Here is a 26,674-nt window from a genome sequence, read left to right as displayed (position 1 = left end):
TTTCTTGCAAGGGAAAATCTATTTTTAACCAAGACCTAATTGAGATGTATAGGATGGAAAGTAATCACTCCACTGTTTCATCATCAGAAAAACTATGGAAGAACACAGAAGTGAGGTAACATGCAGAGGCAGCTACTGAAAGCAGGGTGGAGCTCAGGGGGTGTTATGGGTGTGTCATTGTCACTGAAGAAGCACAGAGGCAGACATTCTCATCACTGCATCTGAAGCAGAGGAAATCTCTAGGAAGAGCTAAAGAAAATTATACAAATAAATTAACAATGGCTATATTTTAAAAGCTTGATCTTTGAATTCAGAATAGAAGGATGTGACTAAAGTGAACTAATAAAAAAGACATGACACAATAAAGGAACCATTTTAATTTTAAAAATGCAGAAAAAAGTCTAGAAACAAGTTTAAGAGACACCAAAAAATGAGAGTAGAAAAGGACAATAAACTTACTTTTGGCACCACTGTTTAAGTATTTAATTATGTTGAGAATAAATTATAAAATATAAGAAACTCAGCACATATGATATTAATGTGTTATATAGCATTAAGCTTAAGATGGGGGAAAACTGTATATAATTCTCTTATATGTATGCAATAAATCTCAAGTCTTCCTCTACTTTCTATATGAAAGAGAACTTTCATTATATTGCTACAGATCTCTGGGTCCCTAACCCAGAACATTCATCTGATATAGACCAAAGTTTTAAAATACTGTCTCCAAGTTTGAGATATGATTGAAAAATCATCAGGTTACATTTTGAATACCAGAGGTGTATTTTATAGGACTTTCCAAAGTATGTGTCATCAGAGTAGGTGCTAAAAGGCTCAGCTTACCAAAAATAAATTCCATTTATCTAACTGTGTTAAATTTTTGCTGCTATAATTATTCTTTATATTTAATGCTACGTATTCATAGGAGAACCTATTTAAAAAGCAACTGTATTGTTTTGGAAGAGGAAATTGTAAGCCATTAATATCCATTAACATATTTTTCCAGACTATTTTTTTATATTAATGAACTTTAGAAACATTAAGGGACCTGAGGAAATAGATGCCAGGTAGGTATGTATTTATGGGGGTTATTGCAAAAAAGGCAAAATTATATCCACCCACCATACAGAGCAGTGCTTGAAAGTCTTGAATAGCTATGGAGCAAAATGGCAAAACAGATGTCATGGAAGAGATGAACTGAAAAAAGATAAAAGGAAAGAAGAAACAAACACTTGACTAATATCCCAATTTTTCCTAGGGCTAATTCTTACCTATCACTGTTTTTGGGTACCTCATTCCTTGAGTATTAGTATACAGAGTTATGTGGAATCTGAAAAAAATATCACCAACAAAATCATAGAGACAGAGCTCATATTTGTGGTTGCCAGAGGTGGGGACAGGGGGATGAGAGAACTAGTTGAAAGTGGTGAATAGGTACAAACTTCCAGTTATAAGATAAATTAATTCTGTGTATGTAATACAGTAAAACATATGACTATAGTTAACAATACTATGTTGTATGTTTGAAAGTTGCTAAGACAGTAGATCTTGAAATTCTTGTCACAAGGAAAAAAAAAACCGTTAACTATGTTAGGTAATCATTTAGCACTATATACCTATATCAAATCATTATGTCATACACCTTAAATTTACACAACATTATATGTCAATTATATTTCAGTAGAGTGGAAAAAAGTAAGATATGTAACACTATCATGTTTTTTAACACCTAACTATCTTAATTCATTTTGATCACCTTTCTACATATGGTGAACACCTGTTACATATTGTCACTTCAAAAAATATAAAGTAGTTCACAACTTGTTACTTTAAAAAACAAAGGTATATAGTCTGGTCCTATGAAAAACTCATTAGAAAGAACACGTACTGTAACTTTTTAAAAGTTATTTCTTATGTGAGACTATGTAGTTTAAACAGATTCATTTTGGAAGTCTTTGTTATATTACTAGTGACAAGGGCTGTTATGCAAAAGAATTGAAGGAATTGAAAAACACAAGTCAAATCTTTCACTCAGTGTTTGGTATGCAAGCCAAGTATATAGGGCAAGGTTATATAGATGTCCTGTCTGACTTCTGAAAACTATTTCAAAAGTTTCTCTCTTTCTGATATGTGAAGACTTGAGAATTTGCTGTCCTGGTGCTTTTGACACTAAACTAAGCCAACATTACAGGGAAGTGAACACATCTTTCATCATTGGTTAAGATTAGCTTAAACTGAAACTACAGGGTATCTGTTATAAATACATAACAGGTCATGGCTGAAAAGGGAATAATTTAACCCATTTTACTCACTTTAGACTGCCCAACTATAATTAATAAAGGTATGTTTGCAAGATTTTGGAACAAATATTAGAAAACCAAAACATCTGACTGAGAGTTAAAGCTGTTTAATAAATGAAAATCCACAATGGGAGCTAAAATAAAAACTGAACTTGGAAAAAATAATATTTAATCTCAGTAGATATTTTCAATTTTATAAAATGAATTAATCAAGCTAATGTCCTTTCTAATGTGTTGGGATTAAATTTACTGTTTTCTTATAATCCTAAAAACAAGATCCTTATTGCTTTCATTAATTTCTAGAATAAATACACTTAAAAGTTTATATGTTGCCATATGATACTTATGGCAACACTTATAAAAAGAAGAAAATTATCAAATAATAAAGTTGTACATGAAAAAATATGTATAACAAAAAAAATCTCAAAATATCTTACTCATTTGAGGTTAAGAAGATGAAATGATATAAAAGAAAAAAGGGTTTACATTTTGAGTGTTAGAAACAGTAATCATTTTTAAAATTTCTACTTTAGTAATACAGGCATTTGCTTGAGAGCCTTATAACTTGTACTTAAAAATTCTAATCCCATTTAATTTTTGTTATAAATCCCCTTGAATTATACCCAAGCTAGTACCTCTGTCAGGCTCCCTTCTTAAATTTCTCACTTGAGGAAACAAGAAAAATAACAACAGAACCCAGTGGTATATACTTTTGGGAAAAACTTGAGTTTTTCTTTCTTTTGAAATGTATTTTTCACACGTTTTACAAAGCCTTGTGAAGTGGCTGTCATCTGAACTGTGTTTCTTTATCCTTTGGTATTGGTGCCTGAAGAAAGAGCTTCAAAAATAAAATGATAAAAAATAAAAGATTCTCCCAAAGATTTGATATCTTTAAATACTCCCAATTCTCTTATGGCTACAAATCATAGTTCCAATATGCAGTTGCTGTCTTCTACTCTCACAATTGTCTTTAGGTATTGAGATACTGAATGTAAATGCAAAGTTTCCTATTGTGTTCTTAAACCTTTTTTTTCATAGTTTCTACGGACTGTGCCATCCTTTTGCTGCATGATGTAGTAGCTAGCAACATTTTAGAGTTTGTAACTAAATATTAAAATTATATATAATTAATGTATAATGTATAATAATATTAATATAATTAAATATTAAAATTAGATATATTATATATATACATACATAATGTATATACATATATAATATATATACATTAAAGTTTGTTGTGTTTTTTTTTTTTTTTGAGATCAACAGTGAGTAGGGGAGGGGCAGAAAGAGAGGGAGGGAGAGAATCCCAAACAGGGTTAGCACTGTCAGTGTGGGACACGGGGCTCAAACCCACGAACCGTGAGATCATGACCTGAGCCAAAATCAGGAGTCAGACGCCCAACCGACTGAGCCACCCAGGCACCCCTAAAATTATATTTTTTTAATGAAAAGAGACATGTTCCATCATCAGCAGTGCTTATAAAGAACTTGTTATATTTAAATGAGGGAATAATGGTTAATATATTGAAATGTTTTGCTTATCTTCAACCTCAAGTTGATAAATTTATCATAGGTAATAGATCACTTGATAAATACATATTTTAAACATATTATGACATTTAAAACATGTTTGACCAACTCTAGTACCTTAGGAAACAGGTAGGTAAAAACTGGGTGCAGAAATTATTCATAATGGAAGCATGGTATTTAAGTGTGGCAGCATCACTGGGGGTCGGGCATTAGCAGTCTAGTGCCAAGTGGGAATCAAATGTCTCATATGAGCAGTTGCAATGACTAGTTTCTGACTCTGGATACCGATCCCTTTCTCTTTGGCAGTTGCTGTGGTTGGTGCTTGTTATTTATTTATTGACTTGGATGAACTTAATTTAGTGAAGTCTATTTTTCCCCACGGTGTGAAACCTCTGATGCCAATCGTCACAGAGGACAGTCTTTTCACACTAACCATGGAATGGATAGTGTTTTTAGCAGAGTGTTGTCTCTTTCCTTGATCTTTCTGTTATGTTGTCTACTTCTGTTGGTATCACATCCAACTGTTAAGACTCCGCTAATTGCCAGCTGAGCACTCTACTGTTTTTGACATAATTTGGACTCAGGTTAAAATAGGTGCCTTTGCATGTGTATTTTGAGGTCAATTTTTCTTCTGACCACAGGGGGCGTCTTTTTAGCTGTCTCTTTTCCTAGTTCTCTTTTGGTACACTAGTAGCTTGTGATTAATTTGTTGCTGTCATGAAACTAGCAGCTTTATCTTCATGGCTTATCGTCAAAATCTACACGTTTTTCCCCCTTTTCTTTATAACATCCTTATGCTTGAACTTTCCCAAACTATGTCCCAAAAATACAGTTCCCTGGAGGAGAGTTCTGGTGTTCTCTGTTCTTCTAGCTTGCCTCTTTCTCTGAGCAAAAAAAATCTCTGAGTTTCTGTTCTGGAGCTGAGGGTAGGGACAGTGGCTCACTTCTCTTGGAATGATTGGGTGTTATACAGAGGTGGTTAAGCCTGGTCTTCTCCTCCTGCATCTCTCAAGGTGGAACCTGTACACTGTAAGTGAGCTGGGGTGAGGGAAATTGGGGCCAAAGTATTTGCCCCTGCCACACCTGGGTAAGACGCTCACCCTACAAATTGGGGTAGGGCGGGAGAAAGTGGCCCCCAATTTATCAGCTGCAGTTGACTGAAGTTCACCCTGTGCAATTTCATCCTTCTGCAGTTAGCCAACGGTGGGGAAGGATGGAAAATATCTGACCGTCTCAGAGAGATACCACAGCCCTTAACTAGGAGCTGGGAGAAGACATAGGCCCCAAGGGCCATGAGGTCTAGTAGATTTTTTTTTTTTTTTTTTTGGAAAACAGTTTCTTCATTTTTTTCCATGTTCTTAGGAAAATTTGCAGAAACTTTACAAGGTCACTTATTTTGTAATTTTTATCTGTTATGGTTATTCTGCTAAGATAAAGGCCATAGAGCTCCTCACACAGCTGTTCTGGAGTAGAGCTCCCTCCAAAGCCATTTTTATCACAGGACACTAATTATTTGTAATTCTGAAAAATACCACAAAGTTTGAAAGAGTTTCTAAGTTTTATAACAAAAATTTAAATGCTCAAAAATATGGCTCAAATTATAGTATATTTTTTGACATGGCACATTTTGAACGCATAGTATAAACATATATGAGTGTGCTTATCAAGGAAAAAAGAAACATAATCTTTCAATTAATCAGTGAGGCATCTGACAGGCATTTCTATTGCTTCAAATTCATTTCTGAAATGAACTACTTGCACCAAAATCTTGATATTTTTAGTATGGGCTTTGAAAATATTGATGTTAATATTAAAAAAAACACAACACCTGTTGGGATTATGATAGTAGTCCTATATGATGGAAATGGTCTTCTATAACATTCTTGTTATTTTCCACATGTTGATTTGACTTAGTTTATCACAGGTACTTTCTCTAGAATTGTATCACCCTGAAGTAGTTCAACATGCCATCCCCAAATATGCCCCTGTGATAGGTTGGTAATTTGGAGCTAAACACACTTGAAAAGCAGTAAATGCAGGAAGAGCCTTTCTCTGAACTCCCCTGATCTGCCTGAAAACCAGATCCTCCAAAGGGAACTCAATTGTCTGAAATCCCCTCCCCAAGAGTATCATCTAGCCAGATGAACCCCTTCTCTCAGGAGAGGGGACTAGAAGCGCACACAGCACCCAGACAAACTTAGTCACAAACCATCATACCTTCCATCTGCTGGAGAAGCTCAGGGCAGCTATCCTTGACAAAGGTCCATATGTGAGAGGACCAGAAAATATTTGAACCCAGGAGTCCCTCACACAGATGTACTTGTCTGCCTAGGATTTCAGGGGAAGTTAGGGTTTAGTTTCCTTTTCAAAGCTGCCTGACCGAACGGTGTTGGGGAGGGGTTTGAGGAGCAGTCCAAAGCTGGAGGCCTCAACACAGTCCTCCAGAACGGCCCCTCCCGCCCTGCAGCGTCCAGGGCTCAGGGGAAGGACTTCCCCATATATTCTGCGCCGTATGGAGTTGCTTCTTACTTAATGCCGCGGGTGTGTGTGACAGGAGAGGAAAGTGGCTGTCTGGCCTCTTCCTCCTTTTCCCATTCCCCCAAAAGAGAGCCCCAAGCTGGCCCTCCCCGGTCTGGCACACAGAGCCACGGCTGATTCCTCCCTTCACCCCTCTGGGCGCTCCAATGCCGCACTGCCACCTGTCCCCCACTCTCCTTACAGGCTCTCGTCCACCCAGCTTAATAAAATGGTTTGTTAAAAAAAAAAAAAAACAAAAAAAACAAACAAACAAAAAAAAAAACCCGCAGCACTCCGCCAGCCGGGGGTTTGTCTCTTGCTTCGACAATGCTCCCTCTTGCTCCGGCAATGCTCCCAGGTAACAGAGGCCGAGACTCCCCTTCTTCTAGCCTCTGACCAACCTCTAACCTCCTGTCCAGTCACAGCCTCCCAGACCATCTTTTCTGCTATCATCTGCCGTTGACCAAACCACTTTGTTTATTTGCGCTTAATTTTTTGCTGCCCACCAACCAGGAGCTCCCAGATTTCTCAGAACTACCTGCACTCAACTAGCTGGCCAACCTGCATTTGTAGGCCTCCTATACTTACCTTTCTCTGGGCTTCTATCTGGCCTGGAGGGTGTGGCTCTGCAGGGCGTGGGCCACTTCTGCCCGTTGGCGAGGAGAAGCGAGATCACCCAGCGTCCCTTAAAAATGCAAAAACAGCGTGGGGGAGGGGGCGGCTGCGTGCCCTTTTCGGGAAAGTACAGAAGCCGTCGCGAGAGGAGTGGGGGTAAAACCCCGGAGGCCAAGGAAGCCGCCAAGGTTCTGGGGAAGATCCTGAACCAAGCCCTTCGGGATCTGCGTGCGCGTGGAGAGAGCCATCTCTGTGACTTCCTGGAGAACCACTTCCTAGAGGAGGAGGTGAGACTTTTCGGGCTGGGCTAGAGGAGGGTCTCCCCGGAAGGTTCACCCTCAAGCGTGACTAGGAGCCTCGGGAGCCCACAAGATTTTGAGGGGCCCTCTGGCATCATCCCCTGTGGTGTCCGGTCTTCTGTCTGAGCCTCTCCCTGAAGCCCTTGCTCAAGACCTGGGTCAAATGAAAACAATAAAACTTTCTGAAGAAAAGAAAAAAAAAAAAAAGAAAAAAAAAAAAAAGCCTTAGAAAAGGCCCATTCATTTTACCTAAACACCCTTCACTGTCTTCTAAGTTGGTTACATTCCTCTTCCTCTTCCCTTATTGAGATGATATATAAGCTCTCAAATCTCACCATTATTTTGGGTATTCACTGTTTTTTCCTGTGATACCCCATGCATGTAATACTAAAAATTAATCAATTTGTGTATCTTTTCTCCTGTTAATTTGCTTTTTCGCTAGTTTCATAGACCCAGTTATTAAACTGAAGGAAAACAGAATATGCCACCCCAAAATATGTGATTTTGGGGTACAGATACTTTGCACTGAAGGCAATTGAGAAGATATAAGAAATGCCCCTCTCCTTATTAGCTTAAAAGCAAGACATAAATTTTCAAAGATCTCCCTCCACCCCTCTCTACCAGGAAGAAAAAAAGTTAATCACCCCAAAAGTTAGACACTATCAGCCTGAAGAAGGTATCAAAGGAATCTATACAACAAACTTTACTAATTTGCCTCTAGCTCATTCCTTGGAGGCCCCAAACAGATTTCCTGTGTCCTGTCCTTTCTCCACAAGTGTATTATTCTTTGTTGAAGATGCTATGTAATCTGGAATTCTAAGCCATCTCTGAGTTGCTCATTTTCCCTGGGTATCTCCCACATATACTTGGAGTAAACATGCTAATGAACTTGTTTGTTTTCCTCTTGGTCACCTATCTTTTGTTATGAGTTTCAGGAAAAACTCCAAAAGGTAGAGGGAAATCGTTTTCCCTCCCTTACAGAAGCTAAGAGGGTAGAGGAAGTCTTTCCTCCCCTGCACCCTCTGTGTATGAAGATTAATGCTCAGGTTAAATCATAGCTGTTCTTTTTAGATGCACAAGTGTCTAACAATTACTAATCTACATGTGATTTTCTTAAACACTAACTATTAGGAAGATCTGAAGAGTAGACCCTGTGAAGGAAACTAAAGCCAAAACCAAATCAAACCAAACAGAAAGATGCGTTGGAAGGATATGTGAAAATCTAGCCCTCCCCACCCTCTTCGACACACACAGTCATAAACACACACATGGTTTCAGGCACATGTGTACACAGACACGTACATATTAAAAGAAATAAGATTATTCCAGTGTGTAGCATGAGGTATCTCTGAAAAACTTCACTACAACAAATAGTAAATTTAAGAAAACACTTGATTTTAGAGTTTTATCTGCTTCAAAGTAGCAAATATTTCATTCTCATATTCTTTATTCACAACTTTTTAAATACATAATCTCACTACAGGAGGAAAATAGCAGTCAATAGTGGGCAAAATACAAAAATGCTGGTAATGGGGTTCTGATTAAGTTACTTGCCTAACTGAAGAATAATAAGAAACAAATTGTAATCATTCCTGTCATTTGTTACAACACTGAAAAATATTTTGCTAAAGTATCCAGAAATTATCCTAATGTGCTCATTTTCTTTCTTTTTTTAAAATATAATTTATTGACAAATTGGTTTCCATACAACACCCAGTGCTCATCCCAACAAGTGCCCTCCTAAACGCCCATCACCCACCTTCCCCTCTCCCCCACCCCCCATCAACCCTCAGTTTGTTTTCAGTATCCAAGAGTCTCTTATGGTTTGCCTCCCTCCTTCTCTGTAACTTTTTTTCCTCCCCATGGTCTTCTGTAAAGTTTCTTAAGATCCACCTATGGGTGAAAACATATGGTATCTGTCTTTCTGTGACTGACTTATTTCACTTAGCATAATACCTTCCAGTTCCATCCACGTTGCTGCAAATGGCCAGATTTCATTCTTTCATTGCTAATGTGCTCATTTTCTAGGGCTGCCATAACAAAGCACCACAACTGGGTGGCTTAAACAATTGACTGAGAGTTCTGGAGGACAGATGTCTGAAATCAGTGTCAGCAGGGTTGCTTACTTCTGAGAGCTGTGTGGTAGAATTAGTTCCATGCCTTTCTCTTAGTTTTGGTGGTTTGCTGGGAATCTGTGTCACTCCTTGATATGTAGATACGTCAGTCCAATCTTATCTTCACCTGGCGTTCTTTCTGCGTGCATATATTTTAGTGTCCAAGTTTTCCTCTTTTTTTACAAAGATGCAGTCATGTTCGATTAGGGCCCACCCTAGTGACTTCATCTTAACTTGATCACGTGCAAAGACCTTATTTCAAGAAAAGGTCACGCTCATAGATATTGGTGGGCTGGAATGTCAATGTCTTTAGGTGGACGCAATTCAACCTGTAACACGTAGGGACTTTGACACCAATAGTAAAAGTGAATGTGTACGAACTGTGAGAAAATAAATAGGAAAAGAAACACAAACATACTCGTTAGATTATGGGGGCTTATGGGCCCCAATGACTCTCAAATTTCTTTATAAAGATCTATTACTAATTCATTTGTAAAAAATATATGTAATTTATTTGTGATACAAAAACAGCATTTTATCAATTCTAAGACACACTTTTTTCACATTTTAAAATATCTTAATCATGATGCATATTAAAACTTGTGAATAGGGGCGCCTGGGTGGCGCAGTCGGTTAAGCGTCCGACTTCAGCCAGGTCACGATCTCGCTGTCCGTGAGTTCGAGCCCCGCGTCAGGCTCTGGGCTGATGGCTCAGAGCCTGGAGCCTGCTTCCGATTCTGTATCTCCCTCTCTCTCTGACCCTCCCCCGTTCATGCTCTGTCTCTCTCTGTCTCAAACATAAATAAAAACGTTAAAAAAAAAAATAAAAAAAAAAACAACAAAAACTTGTGAATATGTGTAATTTTAATTGAAAACTTTTTTCCCTTTATTAATGGTACTAAAAATGTCTTAAAATAGATAATATTATAGATTCCATAATATATAACAATGTTTTCTCTAATAGCATAAGCTGAACCTTGTCATCATTAAGTATAACTGTACCTACCCAGATCAGATTTGTATTCTTTCTTTGCCTAGCTTATTTTAATGACATTTAATACTTTAGGAAAGAGACATATTCTTTCTAAATAGATATGAAATTAGAAATCAATATGTTGTGTGCACATAATTTGATTACAAGTATCCTTCTATCAATCAGGTAAATATATGATCATTGACCATAACCAAAACCTCTAACTGCTTTAATTATGCCTTTTTTTCTTTGGTCCTAGTCACCAGTCACCTTTCAAATTTTAATGCTATTAAATTAATTAAACTTCACAATATTCAACCCCTTAGTTAATTGTCACTAGTAGCACTAGAATTGTCACCACAAATCAGCTTTATGTAAATTCTTCCTAAACGAGTTTGTAGATTGCTTATTTTTTTTTAGTTCTTTTTTTATGAAGTTTATGTATTTATTTTGAGAGAGAGAGAGAGGGAGAGAGAGAATATGAGCAAGGCAGGGGCAGAGAAAGAGAAAGAGAGAGAGAGGGAGAGAGAATCCCAAGCAGGCTCTGTGCTGTCAGCACAGATCCTGACATGGGGCTTGAACTCACTAACCGTGATATCATCACCTGAGCCAAAACACAGTCAGATGCTTAACCCACTGAACCACCCAGGTGCCCCATGGGTTGCTTATTTTTAAGAACTGTATGCATCACTTGAATTATGTGCACTACAAAAGCTATATAAAAATGCAAAGACATGACCATTATTTGTGGCCATTTTTATGTAATTCTGTGTATTACAAACACATTTTATTTCCAAATTATCTTCCCCAAAATATTTAATCAGTCATTCAAGCATCTGACTCTTGATTTCGGTTCAGGTCATGATCCCAGGGTTGTAGGATCCAGCCCCATGTCGGGCTCCATGCTGGGCATGGAGCCTGCTTGAGATTCCTTCTCTCCCTCTCTGCTCCTCTCCCCCATTCTCTCTTTCTCTCAACAATTAATTTGACTTACAGTATTTCAAAATACTGCATTTTCCTCAGATAAATGACCTGTTGGTATTATATTAATCACAATCTGACCTTTCTGCCATGTTTCAGTTACAAATAATATTGGTGAATATTATTTCCACAAGCACCATTCCTTTGAGAGAAAAGCTTACAATTTTCACTATATTCATCAGCATTAGTGTTCATTTACAAAGACATACATGTGTTTATTTTATCTTGTTCTGGTAGATTAACATCATAGAAAGATTGACTTATGAAAAGGTTGGGTCATATTTAGTCAATACATTTCCCTTAGGAACACTTTATTCTTAGTTAAGTGAAGAACAAGAGGCCAAGGGCACTCTATTTTTTTGTTTATCTATGTTTGTTTTTGGAGGGTCTCACCATGGTTGACTAATGTTCCACTGTAGTCTCATTTTTATATAGGGCTGAAATTTTAATTAGTCCTTCGAGTTTTAGCCAGTTGTCTTTTGGCAACTCAATGCACATGTCTCCAGTCACTCTCTTTGACACTTATGTCCTGATACTCTCCTTCCTAATTAATCCACTTACATAGCTTTAAATAATTAACTTACTACTGTGAGGCTGTATTTATAAAATATTTTGAAGTATCTTAAAATTTGTCTTTTCTATTGTTATTGTTACTATTTGCTATTAAACTTTGCTAAATACAGCTCAAATGCATCATGCTTCATTAGCATTATTCAGTCAACTATTATTTCATGTAGTGCTGTATTGTTATGCTTGTTTATATAATTTCCCTTCAGGGCGCCTGGGTGGCGCAGTCGGTTAAGCGTCCGACTTCAGCCAGGTCACGATCTCGCGGTCCGGGAGTTCGAGCCCCGCGTCGGGCTCTGGGCTGATGGCTCAGAGCCTGGAGCCTGTTTCCGATTCTGTGTCTCCCTCTCTCTCTGCCCCTCCCCCGTTCATGCTCTGTCTCTCTCTGTCCCAAAAATAAATAAACGTTGAAAAAAAAAAAAAATTTATAAAAAAAAAAAAAAAATAATTTCCCTTCATGATAGTTATTGGTATATAAGGAAGGCATTTTTAAAACACTTTACCAATAACATTACTACTATTAATAGCAGTCAATTTCAAAAATATTATTACAACCTTTAAGATAAGAAAACTGAGAATTGTAGCTTGTAATAGAGAATTTTTGTTTGCTAGAAGGTGCACAAGTACAAGAAGTTAGGTGTTAGTCTGTGGTCTAAAAAGTTGCTAGAGATTAATGATATGATTCATTTTCTAAGAAAAATAGAGGCTATTTAGTCAGTTTCTGAATGAAATGGTACAATAGCTAACATACCATTCTGTTGTTCACTGAGTGAGTCCTGTTCAAAAAGAATATTTGATTCTTATAAAAGACATAATTAGTTGAGTTGGTCTCCAACCTGGGAGTAAATTAGTCAGTGAAAAGTCAGCTGAATGTCTACTATTAACAGCTTTACTGGAGATGCACCAGTCAGAAACAGTGTGATTCTGATTCACAGAAGAGGAGATACACACACACACACACACACACACACACACACACACACACATCTAAGACCTAGTCTGTAGAGGGAGAGCTATAGACAATATTTTGCTTATTTAGATACTGCTTTTTGATAATAAGCTGTACCCAGAGGTTTTCCTTGAAATAACCTATAAATAAACTAAAAATGGGTATGGTCATGCTATAGTCCAAGGAAATATACACTGAACAAGAACATCTGAAACATGATTAAATTCTAATAGGGAATAAGGGTTAGAAGGAAGGGAAACTGGCAACTTATTTCTTCTCCATTTTTGCCATGAGACCCAACTAATAAACTAATCGTCTTCCTATTGCTTTTTTTTTTTTCCTTCAAGTGTACATTAAACTTGAAGTTACAATTCTTCAGAGAAACAGTAGCAGAGGGATATAGAATTGTGGGGGTTAAGGGTTCAGGGGTGGCAAGTCCACAATCTATAAGGCAAGCTAGATTCTTGGCCAGGAGCTGCTATTTCAGTCTTAAGGAAGAAGAAATTATTTTTAATTAGGGCTTATTTTTAAAAATTTTGAGTTTAATTCAAATATGTATCAATACTTTTCAGGGGTGCCTGGCTGGCTCAGTTGGAGGAGCATGTGATTCTTGATCTCAGGGTCATGAGTTCGAGGCCCACATTAGGTGTAGAGATTACTTAAATAAGTAAACTAAAAAAAAAAAAAAAAAAAAAAAAAAAAAACACAAAAAAGCAAAAACCTTCCAAAGGGATATTCAGGACTCCAGGGCTGGATAGGGAGTGTTACTAGATTATGAATGTGGTACAGTAAGCTTTGTTAATGTTGCCAAAAATTTCCCTCATTAGTAGTTTCTTCTCACATTCCTTCTCTTTCTCTTTCATGTCTCTCATTTGCTATGAGCCAAAATGGTCTGTAAGTGGTCACAAATTTGACCAAGGCCTTGGGAATTCTAATAGCTGAATATTTTCCCATCCTGGTGAGTTCTTCAATGAGGAAAAATCAGTTCTATTCTTCCCCAGGGAAACCCCTGTTTTGTTCTAAGTGCTTTCAACTGATTAGATGAGGCCCACAAGAGTTATCGAAGATAATCTACTTGAAGCTAATCAATTGTAGATATCATTTACGTTCCCAAATTTCTTCACAACAACTAGATTAATGTTTAGTTAAATAACCTCATACTATAGTTTAACCAAGTTGACACATGAAACTATCCACCACATTTCACTCCTTGTCAACTTGGCACTCATACACATGTCCTTAAAACATACTTAATCTCCAAAGACAATGACAAAGTCACACTTGTACTTACTATGACATACTTATCCTGTATACAGCCAAAAACTGTTAACTTTTTCTCCAGAAAAAGACAAAAGTCATTGGATAATATTTGCTCTTCTCCTGGATAATTCCATAACTTAAAAAATGCGATATGAAATTGTTATTAATACATACTATTTTAATGATAAGGAGAAAAGAGATGGAATAAAAATATTTGGTAAATAAATATTATACACCCACGTATCCATAATAAAATAAAGAAGACCTACTTATAACAATTACAGAATGACAATCCATGTTTCTTCTATTGGTCACAACATTGTAGCTGGTATTTATAACTACCTTCTTCTACTACCCATCCCATATTTACTTTGTCCCCAACAAGCCACTCAGCTGATCATGGCTCTTTGCTTAGTATAGGGACCTAAACCTTCATTTCTGAAGGGTGTGGGGCATTAGTTGTCCCGCCTGGATTGGATTGCCAGAGTTTTCCATTGCCTCTCATTAGAGAGCATGGTAGTACTAAGACATGCCCTAAGTGATCTCTTATATACCAGACTTACTCCTCTTTACATCCGTTGTGTAGTAGCAGCCCAATTTCATCTTGATAGTCAAGGCCAATCACCCAAGACAGTGTCACTCCCTTCTAATCCTGATTCAGAGACATGAGGAGCCCAAAGTGGCCAGGTGGCTATCTTAATCACCAGTTCAGCGGAGTCATTGTGTGTCTCTTGATGGAAGCATTCTTTCCATTGAAACTAAGACCTCTCGACCAGAAGAATAAAAGGTTGCAGGGACAAGAAACAAAATTTTTGCTAGTGGTTCACAAGAAATAATGGCGAGCATCACCGCTCCCATTTTCACCTCTTGAGTACTGGGTCACAAAACCCTGGCTATGGAAAAACGAGCACCGTATATAGGATACATGTTTAGAGCTTATGCATATGGAGAGTGTTCCAAAGCCTTGCGATTGCCACCTAGCTGGTGCATATACCAATTTCAATTTCTTACTTTTGACAAGTCTTCTGTGGCATTGTAAGATGTTAACTATAGAAGACACTGGTACAGGATATTGGGTAATTGTCTGTACTATCTCTGCAACTATAAGTCGCCACGTTGAAACATAAAACTAAACACCACGAAGTATAAATTCTCAACTTGCAAGTATGAGGTAGGTGAACAAAGTCCTCACACCAGTCTAGAAATCATTCTGAAGCAGAATTGTAGTATTATCTAGACTCACTTCCAAGTGTAGGATGTGTGGGGGAAATCCTTATTCTATTAGTGAGCTGTTGTGAGAATTTCAGCAAATTATTTAATCCTTTTAGCCATCAATTATCTCATCCATGATATGGAAATAATAGTTCCTACTCCATAATGTTGCTACCTGGAAGAGAATTTAGAATAGTTCCTGGAACAGAATAAGCACTCAGTAACCAATATTAATATTATATCACAGCATAAACACTTTAAATTCTACAAATGAAAATATATGGAAAACACACAATGGAGTGGAACCTATGTGCACTTAGCAGGGACAACTACCCACACCTTTCGTAAGTTAGTTTCATTGCTTCTGTAAAGCAATGTTAACAATATTCATCTCAATGGATAATAAATAAAACCCAAATATATTTACATCCATGCACATATAAGTGTTATGAAAATATAAAGTCTTAAATCATATTATAATATATGATTATATGACAAATTTTATTTAATTTATTGCAAGTAAATTCTATAGCCTATTGCAAGCTTCCTTGGGAAAGATTTTATCTTAAATATGTAGTCAAATAATTAGCAGTACATTTTCGTTTTTATATGTTAGTATTATTTTAAAATTTGCCTTATTCACGAATGAAATATTTTAAGGGCAAAACGCCCATACATATACACGTATAAATGTAACATTGTACATTCTAGAATTGCAATCACATTATAATCAGTTAACCTTGCTAAGGAGATCCATTTCTTCTCATAAATAAGAGCTAGACATTTTTACTTAAGCTCATGGGAACATATTTAACTAGAGAAATTACTTTGAGAATATTTCTACACAATGCATATAAAGAGCTTCTTATTGAAAAAAATTAATATGGTATAAATGGGTTTATTCCCAAGTGCATATGGTGATAAAGGACAAATTTACATTAATTTTTGGAGATAGGTAAAAGGCATGTATCATTTACTTTCTACATAGTTCATTATATGGAAATGCAAATATTAATCTAAAACAGTAATACCTTTCTACATACTGTCTGAATATGCTCAAAAGAGCAATGAGATTTTTTGACCTCTTTTTTAAAAGCGTAAGTCATATTGTTTCAGGTGTCCAGCATGCCATTGCAGTACATATATATATATATTAATCTCAAATTCCCATGAATATTTAACTTTGCAGCCTTTATCTTATTACTGCAAATATGCTAAACTAAAGCAGCTATATTTTGATCATTGGTTAGGCTTTTTCCTTTTATTTTTTTAAATCAGTAGGTTTAGGAATCTGGAGAATAATGGGTCACTGACCATGTGGGAGGATGAATTCTTTTTCTTTCATTTTTTTTTTTTAAAGTAGAAAATGATAGAACCATTTGACTCTCACCGTCAAAATGTTGTCACATCCGTTATTTCTTGCTTGTGTCCTACTCCTATGATTAAAATACTTAATACTTGTCCTTTTCCTCTTTTCAATGTATATATTTCATTATATATATGAAACTAAAATCATGAAAGGTATTACACTACATAGCTAAATTTCAAGCAAACATTTTCCAAACCCAAACATATAATTTTATCATCCTCAAAGAACAAAATGTCCTTTGAGAGAATAAATACAAGGAGAAAAACCTCATTAGTTGTGTATAATTCCCTCACTGTTGGTTTACAAACTCCTTGGGAGCCTCCCTGGTATAATCTGAAACCTGCTATTGTATGCAGAGGGAGGATAGAGATGGAAGAAAGAGGCAGGACACTGCAGATTGGTAGGTGGCAGTTATAATGAACACGGGAATTTACAAGGCTTGTCTTGGGGGTCTGCAAGTCCAGTACATTTCCACACCCACCTGCCAAATCCTAAAAGTTTATACTGAGGCCTTAGTCGAGACCGTTATGTACACTGTCCAGAGGGTCTCGACACCACATTTCCATTTCAAGGCTCTGTCCTTGTGGCAGCTTCTGGGAGCAGGGAAGGCAAGCAGAGAACATAATTCAAGGACAGGAGAGAGGATGAGGAGCCTCCCATTTCCTAGGTTCCTCCAACAACCTCCTGATGACCTCCTCCCACACTCCACCCACTGCACCCAGTGTGACAGGCTCTTACAGTCTCACAGGCTCTCCCTTTTTTCTGCTGTGTGCCCTGAGCAATCAGTAAGGGGTTGCACTAGCATGGAGGAGGCACCTTTGGCTGCTCTGTAGCTACACTAGAGACAGATGCCACAACAACAAAAGACACATGCAAGAGGAAACACGGGTTAAGACAATAATTAGCCAAATTAGGGGCACCCGGGTGGCTCAGTCAGTTGAGCATCCAACTTTGGCTCAGGTCATGATCTCATGGTTTGCAAGTTCAAGCCCCGCATTGGGCTCTGTGCTGACAGCTTAGAGACTCGAGCCTGCTTCGGATTCTGTCTCCCTCTCTCTCTGCCCCTCCCCTGCTTATGCTCTGTCTCTCTCTTTCTCTCTCTCAAAAATAAATAAACTTAAAAAAAATAAAAATAATAATAATTAGTTAAATTAGTGACAACTTTTTCCACAAAAAATGGAAAATTACTGGAAATGTTCATTTACTATGTCCCTTAAGCTGGGAGTTGGATCACTCAGGGCACTCACTTGTGCCCTCATGCAATTTAATGTGACCACACATTAACAGACTCATCATGTATGAACACACACCATTCTGATTGGATAAAGCATAGGTGCCTCCTTGACAGGCTGTAATAATGGCCAAGGCCATTCTATATTGGAGGACAGCTTTTCTTATTAGAGACATTTCTGTGTTCAGTGAGGATAGACTCTGTTGGCTGTTACTCAATGCTTGCGGGGTGAATTTAGTAAGGTCCTCTAGACCGATGGATGGAACAGAGAGAGCAGCTAAATGATTGTACCAGTGAGAAATGCAACATGCCCATCCTCCTGAAGAGGAGAGGAAGGCTGGCAGCTTTAGGAACCCTGATCTGGTTGTACATACCATGCATGTTGGCTGGGGAAGTGGCACTGGCAGGTATGAGGAGATGGGGCAAGATATGGCAGACCAGAACCTTCACTTTCTCCCCTCTTTTAATGGTGCATGCTCCATTGTAGGCATAGTGCATTTTAACAGGTCAGACTTGTAGCAGGACAATAGGATCTCAGTGGAGATTGAGTAGTGCCCCCTCACCACAGGGTGTGAAGTAGTTCACCCATCCCAGTCAAATATCCCATTGTAAATTCCAGTAGATAATGCCTTTCCCTTACATGATAGGGCTTGGTGTTCTCAGCAGCATAGAATGTTGATCCTTGGTGAACGTCTGAGAAAAGGGTGTTTCCTGCAACTTCTGTACCTTTATGGTGTTGGGTGCCTCAGCAGGGGTCCCCAATTTGGTATATGAGGCAACAGGTTCTGTTGGCTGAGCATTCAAATATATTAAAATCTGGGACTGTACTTTAGTCCATCTGGCCAACATGGTTTTACCTATTAGTAATTTAGTTTTTCCTTTATACCAACCCTGGTGCTTGTGGATTAAAGGGAAGATGGAACCTCCATTCAAATGTCACATTTTTTTGACTAGTCTTACATATCATGACTTTTGAAATGTGACCCTAGATCACTCTCCATTTAACAAGGGTATCCATCCATATTTAGAACCCTCATTCAGAGGGAGAAGGTGAATATAATCAATTTACCAATCCCTCCCTAGTTGGGAACTTTAATGCATAGCCCTAACTCTTTTGATAGTTACCTTGGGTATTTGTTTAGAACACACATAACCTATAACCTGCTATTACTGCATTAACCAAGTTACTGTATTTCAAAGGCAATCTGTCATCCTTGGCAATATGCCATCTCTCCAGGGTACTGTGGTGGCCGCTTTTTTAAATGCACCCAATCTGCTTTATCTACTGACAGGCCAGTTGCTAGGGATTGTATCTGAGCTAGAACAGCAACTTCCTGATTGTCAGGGGGTATCAATGCCTTATGAGGCAGGATGTAGAAGACAGTGAGGATTACCTCAGGCTCTTGCAGATGAACCCAATGTCCCTTCATACATCCTGACCCCACAAGGGCCCACTCATGAATTATATACCCCTCAGCTTCTAATTGTCCAGGACTTCAGGTTAATCTCATTAGAACAACCCAACTGTCAGTGCAAACGGTTAATGGCCAGAAATCATAAGTGATCACCAACCAGACTGCTCTGCGTTCATCCCTTTGGCTGCTGTGGTTCATTCCTTCCTGACAGGGTCCATCTAGAGGAGCACTGTACATTGCTAGGAACTGTTGTTCAATGATAGTATATCACATTTCTGCTTCCTTCCAGAGCTGGGGCCAAAGTCCTAGGGTCACTCTCCCCTTCTGTTGTCTCTGCCACAGTGCCCAACCCATGCCTCCCAGAGTCACAGACACAACTCATTCAAATGGTAGCCCTGCTTGAGATGTCTAGAGCTTGAATCTCTTTTACTAGTAATTTTGCCTTCTCAAAGGTGGCTTGCTGTTCTCATCCCCAGTCCCACAAATGCCCTCTCTTTACCAGGCAGCATACGGGTGGAGGCACCATGCCAGGTGGAGGATAAAAATTCTCTAAAACCCCCAGAATCTCCACAAAGGCTTGTATTTCGTTACATTTTTGAGGTTGGATAAGCTTACATTTATCCAATACAGCTTCTGGGACAACATATGTCTTGCCTGACAGAATGACTCCCCAAACCTTATGGCAATGTCTGGGCCTTAAATTTTCTGTGGGTTCCCTGCCCATATGATTCTTCACAGATGTTCCAACAAAATCTGCAGAGTGTCCTGCAGCAGATGCCAAGTCTTCACATGTTAACATTATGTCATCAGTGTAAGGGACCCATTTTACTGATGTGGGGAAGGAGAATAGGGACAGATCTCAGGCTACCATCCCCTGGTATATTGTGGCACTGTGCAGGTAGTCTAGGGGAATCACTTAAAAGGTTCATTATTGTCCCTCCCACAAGATGGCAGATTGATCTTAGTTATTAGAAACCAGTACTGGTCAAAGTCTTTTTCATGATTCTTGTTGAAGATGAACCACTTTGGCAGAAACTTTTTGCCAAAGCATCAGAGTAAGATAATAGCTGTCTACAAAGGTACTAAAGATACTATGAGAGTTTATTAAAATGCAGTTGACAAGGGAATTTGGTTATTTCTGCAACATACCTTTTTAAATTATGACTGATAACATTATGCCAAAACATCAGATTTTGGGGAATTAAAAAAAATGAAATAGAATGAGTCAGTCCAGCTCCTGGGTCAACTGGTGGTCATGTTTCTCAATGACCTACCCCACACTTACTAAAACACAAAAGGATTAATAACACAGTTTCTAACAATGCAAGTATTTTTTGAAGCACATATGTGTTTAGTATGTAGTGAGACATTGTGGTAGGGTGCTAATGATAGAGAAACAAACGATAATAGAATAAATAGGTGTTACTCATGGTAATGCTCTTGGAAGGACTTATAATAATATACAAAGGTTAGATAGAAACACATGTATCCAGAAAAACATATAAAAGTACTGATCCTATTAAACTAAAACAACAGTGCTTCTGTGTCTTAGTTCAGAGAAAACGGAGATAGCCTTGCCTATAGAAAGATGAGAAGCAGGAGGAAGCAGGAAGTTATTGCTTGCATGCATAGGGAAAGGGAGAAGTTCACCTAGAAGGATAATTATAGTACATATAACAATTACTTTTCATTTTATTATTATTGTTATTATTTTAATTTTATAGAGAGAGAGAGAATGTAAGTAGGGGAGAAGGGCAGAAAGACAGAGAGAGGGAGAGAGAAAGAGAGAGAGATTGAGAATCTCAAGAAGACTTCATGCTCAACACAATCCCGATATGAGGCTTGATCCCACGACCCTGGGACCACGACTTGAGGGGAAATCAAGAGTCGGATGTTCAACCAGTTGAGCCACCCAGGTGCCCCTAACAATTACTTTTAAAGAGTAGTTAATAGAGCTGGGGCTTTGCCTGCAAGCTATTTTAACTTATATAAACTATCATTTGTGAAACCAGAGTGGGAACTCTTCTAAGGCTGATAAATCACTTACCACATTTTGTTCTCTTTAACCAAAGAGTAGTGTTTAAAGTGGGAGAAGCAATTGCCACTGGGCAATTTTACTGCATTCCTCAGCAGTAATGAAAAATAATAGAAACATGACTGTGCCTTTGGGGAATGGAAATATTCATATAAGTTTTGCCCAAACTTACTTTACCAAACACAAAACCAAATGCTATAAAAAATTATTTAAAAAAAAAATGGGAACACTGCATAGTCTATTTTTTTAAATGAATCGTGAGATATATGGGCATATTAAAGACTTAAGTTCCACAGTTGAAAATTCTATTATAAATAATTTAAATAATTATTTTCCAAGTTTATTTGACAGTGGAATACATGATCTATCTCTGTCTTTATGAGCAAGCAAAAAACAGTATATGGTGTCACCATCATATCTGTTTATCTAATAAAAAAACACACTTTGGGAAAAAAACCAATATCAAAGCAAGAGAGCATCATTGATGACTATTCCTGGAAACTAGAGATTAATTAACAGTAGGCATACACAAAATAGGTGATAGATGATCCCTAATTTACAGACTTTCGTATATCCTTAAATTATACTCCAATTCGAGTTAAGAGAGTCACATGAAAGAATTTCAGCAGCACCTAGAGCATAATTTCTTCCTCCTCCCTCAGTTTTACTAATTATCAGCTAATGATAATTACCACTTTATGGCATGATTATTCTATTTTTATAATATTTTTGTTTATCAACTTTATTTACATACAAAATTTACATATAAAAATGCACTGATTAGTTTTGGCAGATGTATACATTACGGCATCCACTACCAGAATCAAGATAGAGAATATTTTCAATGTTCCCAAAGGTCCTTTTAGATCCTAATGAAATACATCCCACTATCATCCCAGTCCCAGTTAATCACTGACCAGGAAAAAAAACAAACAAAAACAGTAAACACAGTAGTTAAGACATGTATCCGTGGTCTATATTTATTACAATGACAAAATAAATAAAGTGATACAAATACTGGCAAAGTGTTGTATCAATTTCTATACAGCCTTGCATAGGATATCAGTCTCTCTGGGGAGTTTTGCGTCTATGAGGATGATTTCCTCATTTTCATAGACTTAAAATTCATCTAAAAGTGGGATCTGCAACTTCGTACAATTTTCCATTTGGAGTATATTTTTCTCTTTATGTCTGAGAAGGGCAGGATCCAGACAGAAATATTTTCAGGAAAAAAAAATGTCAATCACATGTTAACAAACAAATTCGGCTAAGAAATTTAGAAATTTTATTAAATGGGAAAGCAGGAGTATAATAAAGTTTCTTTAATGGGGGATGAATAAATGAAGCATTTATGTGTGCTAGTTACTTAAAGATTAAATAACTTCTTCCTTCTCCTTTTGTTAAAAAAAATTAGGCTGCTTATGCTTTTTGGTTTGCTTGTTTTGTTTTATTTTTCTTTTCCCAGGTAAGGAAATTTTAAGTACAAACTGCCTTTCTATACCATTTAGATAATTTAACTATTATATGTGTCCCTATATTTCATTATCCTCTAGTCTTGAATCAGGTGTTATTTATACCTTTGGCTATGATTCTCTTCAGTCTCTCATATCTGTCATGTCTTTGACTTTTGATTTTTTTTGGCTTTCTTACATGTTCCCATATAAATGATTGAATTTAATTGAGCAAACTAATTCACCTTGATTTTCTCCTCAGCTAATGATGCCATTATGCATATTATTCACCTACCAAATATAAACTAATTTCGAACATAATGACGGTATCAACTATTGTGGGGAGGTAGATGATCTCTGAGTCATATTAGATTGTGCTCCCAGTAATTGTATCCCAGGTGAAAAATTTACTGTTAGGTAGAGCTCTACTGTTTTTGAGCATAAAGCTCAAAGTGAAGGAGTTATCTCTGTTTCATGTCTTGAAAATAATGAGTACACAATTGCCAAATAAGCAAAACGCCTGTGCAAATAATGCAAAAACAGTGTAACTTTTACACCAAAGTACTGAAATACTCGAATTTTGAAACAAAATTAATAAAATTTTGAGTGTGGGAAATGCATCCACTAACACTCTGTGCCTAAGCGTATTTAAGAAAACAGTATGAAATTGCTTAGACTGTGAAAATACCGACTTCACAATTGATATATTTATGGTCTCAAAATGCACTTTTTCCTGAAAAGAATTAAGTATTGATATTTGCTTAAATTTATATGAAATGGAAAAAGAATGTGTGGAAGAACGCACCAAAATTTGAACATCTGCTATTCACAGGAAGTGACATTTGCAGGGTGAAGTAGAGATTATTTTTTTTTAAGAATAACCTTTTGTTTTATCTTTATGAAAAAATTATAATAATAGTACACATATTTCACATATATCCCACATCTACTTTTTTCTGTATTAACATATTACATTACTATGGTAATTTGGCACAACTGATGAATTGATGTATTGATACATTGCACAATAATGTATTGATACATTATTATTGACTAAGCTTCATGCTTTTTTCAGATGTCCTTAATTTTTTTTATCTAATATCGTTTTCTCTGCCAGGGTTGTTTCCAAGGTAGAAATAAATATTTCTGTATGTATCCATCTGTGTCGGCACTAAGCTAACCATGAGTTCACATTATCTTCAACTCTAATCCATTAACATATGGATCATTCTAGCTTTCTCACCTTGCTTGTCTGAAGCTTCCCACTCCAACGGTGAGAAACCTGGCTCCCAACATCTGCCATCCATTTATTTCATTGTCGAATTCTACTATGTATGTATGGTAGATATGATGGTTTCAGAACAATTAACACAAATCCCCATAGTAAAACAACTTTACCAAATATGATACAATGACTGTGTGTAGTTTCATTTATTTGAAGTCTTATAGTCTTCATTCATTTTCAGTTACTACTCCCTTAAGTTTGGTTATTTCATGCATTTATAATACATTTAAATTCCTCTATCACAGTCTGCATTCCATACATTTAAATGATTTTTAAAATTTGCATACATTAAGATTCACTCTTTGTGATGTAAAATTCAATGGGTTTGACATGCAAAGCCTCATGAATCCATCATTATGGTGTTATACAGAATCATTTTGTCACCCTAAAAATCATGTATGCTTCATCTATTCAAACCCCACCTGCAACCCTAGGCAACTATGATCTATTTTTGTTGTTGTTGTTGTTGTTGTTGTTTTAAAATTGCTTTAATTCGGTTCTTTCTGGATTACAAACTGTTGGGATGGGCGGTGAAATGTGCCATGCTCCCCATCACAATTCTGAACCTGTAATTGCAATTATCAAAATATACATCTGTGTCATCTTTATAAAAAAAAAAAAACACACACTTGCTGCCCCTTGTTTTACAACAAGCACAAAAAAATTATAAATTTTTATATCCTTGTTCCACCCCAACATGGGTCTGTGCCCAAAGGAGGGAGGAGCTGGCCAGCATGGGGTCTGCTCTCAGGGGAGCCCTCTGGACCCATGAGAGCAGGATATTATACAGAAGACAGTTAAGACTCAGGAGCCAGGGTCCCACTTTCTGGGGCCCCAGCAGTAGATGCAGACATGAAACAAAACTTTGGCCCAAAATTTACAGGAGAAAGGAAACCCTGAAAGTTTAAAACTGCTTGTCTCCTGGACAGAGAACAGTTGGTGTGAGTAAGGCATCTTGAGGTGTCAGATGAGGCCAGCTTGTACCCCTCCAACTACAATCTATTAATTGTCTTGATCACTTTGTCTTTTCCAGAATGCCATATAACTTGAACCATGTAGCATATAACCTTTTCATACTGACTCCTTTCGCTTAGCATTATGCACTTAAAATTTATCCATGCGTATCTTTTTGTGCCTTGAAAGTTCACTTCTTTTTATGGCTTAATAATACTCCATTGTATGGATGTACTACAGTTATCAGTTTGTTTACCATTCTCTGAAGGAGATCTTGGTAATGACAAATGATGTTGAGTATCTTCTCATATGCCTATTTTCCGTCTGTATATCTTCTTTGGTAAAGTATCTTTTCAGACATTTTGACTGTTATTTATTGTATTTTTTTTTCTTTGTTGAGTTTTAGGCATTCTTTGTGTATTTTGGATACAATCCTTTATCACTTATGTATGTTTTGTAAATATTTTGCAAATATTATCTCTTAGTCTGTGCCTTGTCTTTTCATTTTCTTTTTTTTTTTTAATGTTTATTTATTATTGAGATACAGAAAGGGACAGAGCATGAGCATGGAAGAGGCAGAGAAAGGGGGAGACACAGAATCCAAGGCAGGGCTCTAGGCTCTGAGCTTTCAGCACAGAGCCCGATGTGGGGCTTGAACTCACAAACCGTGAGATCATGACCTGAACCAAAGTTGGATGCTTAACAGACTGAGCCACCCATGATCCCCTTGTCTTTTCATTTTCTTAACAGTCTTTCACAGAGCAAAAAATATTTACTTTATATTATTAACATTTTAAAATTATAATTCTATATTGGTGGATTCTTATCTTCATTATGTGTTATCTTTGTTCACTTAAAATAAAGCATACAATAAAATAAATGTTTAGAATTGCTTTCCCAAATGCTTGAGTTCTAAATTATATTTTTGTATATCTTTGTATATGATTTTATTGTATTTTTGCAAGTAATGTTTACAAAATGACTAAATAGTCACTTAATTGATGTTTGCTTTATAAATTCTCGTATTTTTCTTGTCATGAACAGAAGATTCATATGCAACATTGCCTTCAAATTTTTATAGTCCCAATGTGCACATCATTCAAAACATATAGTTTTTAATAAAATAACCATAAAATTTTATTAAATATTATTTTCTAATTGGCACAACAAAATTTCAGAGATACAAGTTTCAAAATATTTCTAAGCAGCACCTTTTACATTGGAAGCTTCACAAATTTCAATTAGAAGTACTTCTAATTCTCTATTTGTGACCACTATAAATATCTTTTTGATCGTTTCAGTTACAGAAAATATACAATATTTCAAAATGGGATTTAGAAAGTTTTCGTCATTCAACTTAAATGTGTTTAATAATTAGAGCCTTTAAATAGATTTTTTGAACTATAGCAATTTAGGTAAAAAAAAACACTATTAGTTTCCATGCTAGCTTAAAAGAAAATGAAGACATAAAATTATCTGTTCAAATTACCTTATTTTCAAAATCACAGATATATCTTTGTGTTCTAAAGGCAGTGTTTAAACGTGCTCCTTTTATTCTAAGGTCTTTATAGATTTCCACTGTGTGTATGATTAAGGTGCATGAGTATGAGAGGT

General features: G+C 36.8%; 1 long non-coding RNA gene across 1 annotated transcript; it reads right to left on the bottom strand.

Moving 5' to 3' along the window:
• On the bottom strand, positions 1–26,674 carry LOC123600039. Its single transcript, XR_006713437.1, has 5 exons — positions 26,550–26,674; positions 6,939–7,446; positions 6,051–6,161; positions 1,123–1,197; positions 1–249 (listed from the first exon to the last, which is right to left on the bottom strand). It is a non-coding gene; the product is annotated as an uncharacterized LOC123600039 (long non-coding RNA).

The sequence above is a fragment of the Leopardus geoffroyi genome, chromosome C1, assembly GCF_018350155.1.
Source record: "Leopardus geoffroyi isolate Oge1 chromosome C1, O.geoffroyi_Oge1_pat1.0, whole genome shotgun sequence".
In the NCBI taxonomy this organism is placed as follows: Eukaryota; Metazoa; Chordata; class Mammalia; order Carnivora; family Felidae; genus Leopardus; species Leopardus geoffroyi.
The sequence above is the reverse complement of the archived record's forward strand: the minus strand, read 5'-3'. Positions and strand labels throughout refer to the sequence as shown.